The sequence below is a fragment of the Zophobas morio genome, unplaced genomic scaffold (genome assembly GCF_036711695.1).
Source record: "Zophobas morio isolate AGI-343-1 ecotype UQ-CSIRO unplaced genomic scaffold, CSIRO_AGI_Zmor_V1 ptg000009l, whole genome shotgun sequence".
NCBI classification, from domain to species: Eukaryota; Metazoa; Arthropoda; class Insecta; order Coleoptera; family Tenebrionidae; genus Zophobas; species Zophobas morio.
The window spans coordinates 10,168,395-10,171,125 of NW_026972114.1; positions in this window are offsets into that span (position 1 = coordinate 10,168,395).

The following is a 2,731-nucleotide window of genomic DNA, read 5'->3' on the forward strand; positions in this document are numbered from 1 at the left end:
CCGCCTCCGGAGGCTCCGATGCAAAAATCCACAATAATATAATTAGCTTGCTCGTGATAAATCGGAAGCCATGTGAATAATAGCATAGATGCTTGCTCGACTTTTCCGCGAAGGAAAATGCAAATTTTGACGAGGATAAAAATACAACTGTTCACTCCCACTCCGATATAGCTCCACTTTTATTGTGTAAGTGTATTTCATCAAAAACACATATACAATATTATCGTATCGTGAGTTTCTCCCCCTTTTTTTAATCACGTTCTCAGGCACTTAATCCTAATATAAATTACGTCTTGTTCCGGAATTTTTAAATCGATAATACTAGCAATATATACTTACTATGATAAATTTTCGGTATAGACCAGTGCCGAAGCCTTTGAAAATGGTAAAAAGTGAAAAAAAAATAGAACAGGATGATACCCATTGGAAAAGCAAGAAAATGATCTAAAACTTTTGTATTTACACTTTTTTACATAATCTCAAAATTAATGCGAAAAATGTAAATAACCGATTTTTTGGTTTTTTATTTTAATCTCCCACAAAAAAATTGCTGAAAACTTACCTATTTATGTCCCAAACTCACTGTAATTTCTTTGATTCAAAATATTTATTTTTTCCCCTTATTTTGATTTAATATCGAGAAAGCACCCTAATTTTAAATTGAAAATTCTAACGTCAAAATATCTGCTTTTTAAAAAAAATTGGTGTGCTTCTTGTTCGTTGAAATCTCTACTTTCTGATGGTGTAAAAAATATACATTAATATGGCAAATTTTCACAGGAAATCCAAAAAAACGAAAAAACTCGAATTCAATTTTTTTATTATTATTATTATGTAAAATTTGGAACTATCTATTAAAATTTACGCTTTAATTACTCGAAAAACATAAGATTCCGTGTTACATTGATAAACTAAAAATTTGAAAATCGACATATAGTACTATAATAATTAATAACCAAATAAGTTAAAAAAACTTAATACTTTATACGACATCTACAATATTTTGAGGAAGTTGTAGGATAATTTTTAAATTTATATGCGTAGTTGCCTATTTCTTGCTATTTTAAGGTAACTTATACAGGGTGCCGCATCCAAGTCTGGACATAGGGAATTCACATGGCAAATTGGTTTTTATTTTATAACTAGTTGACCCGGTGAACTTCGTTTCACCTACTGCTGATTTGATCAGCAATTATCAATCCTACTCAACCTTCCTGGTATCCGATTCAACACAATTTTCAACATTTTGATTAATTCGTTGCTCTGATGAAGAATGTTTTGTAATTTTTATTTCCCGAGCGTAAGCGAGTCGCCCGACTCTCTACTTTTACGTTTTCCCGACCTTTCATGACCTCCCAGAGTACGAAGAAATAAGTCTCCCGTTTCCGTCTGTTTGTTCGTCCGTCTGTCTGTCTGTCTGTCCGTCCGTCTGTCTGTCCGTCTGTTTGCCGAATAAATCCTATCTACAATGTGCAAAATATCATCAGTACATACTCGTAATTTATCATTGCATTTATATTTTTTAGATTTGCTTTTACAGTAAAAAAACTCCATTTTCGCAAATAATTTTGGAAATCAAATCTGTAAATTTTGTCTTGAAAATTTTAAAATATTGAAAACTTCAAATTAAATCCTCGAATAACGGTAAAGTTTGAGGTTTTGTCGAAACCAACAAAGTGATTATAGGTAAATAGAATGACAGATTTTCATTAATGACACGCTAACCCTAATCAACTTGAAGGCATACCAAAGATAATTCTAACGCGCCTTTGTTTTGCTTTGATTGACGTCAAATGTTTGACAGTTGAGAACAGAGTAATTTGTATGGGAAAAGAAAAGTGTTGTTTTTAGTATTTTCCTCGTAATTTTTATGTTTGTTCTCTCCATAAGAACCTTCCTTGGGCCATAACAAAAATATAAAAAAAAAAAAAATTAGCCGAATTGGTCAAGCCGTTCACGAGTTTTGCGCTTAGCAACACATTTGGCGATTCATATTGACGGGCTCCCAGGACATGTCACAATGCTGCCGATGGGGTTTTGAGGAAGACCAGCTGCTCGAAGTTTTCATCTCGGACTTTTTGGATACAGTCTGAGTGTAGCTCGAGATGGTTCGTTTGACGGACTATGACGAATGAATGGATCAATTTGTGCATTTATTCCGTGTAATTTATCCTACAATAATCATCACACTGGATAAAATAATTCAGTTTGAGTTGTTCGTTGATTTCTGAGAATAATTTCTAATTTCACTTTGACATTTGGATTTTGCATGATTAATCCAAAGACGCGATCGCCGAACTTCGACAGTGCGACAGATCATTTTGCGACAAATCGGATCGGGCGCGACTTTCAAAATACCTTTTTACAGTAAATGAGCGCGATGCAACGATTTGAAAAAAAAATACTGGCCGATAGCCCTCTTCGACCTCCACAAAGGCATCACGCAATAATAGCCTTATAGTGCTCTGGGGAGATATTATAAAATAAAAACCAATTTGCCATGTTAATTTCCTATGTCCAGACTTGGATGCGGCACCCTATATAAAATTCACGTGTCACAGTGTTTGTAACCGAACTCCCCCGAAACAGCTTAACCGATTTTTATGACATTTTTTGTGTATATTCGGTAGGCCTGAGAAACTCATAAACTATTTTTCATACCCCTGAGTGGTAAGGGTGGCCCATCCAAAAAATGTTTTCTTTATTTTTTGGACAATTTTTTTTTATTTTT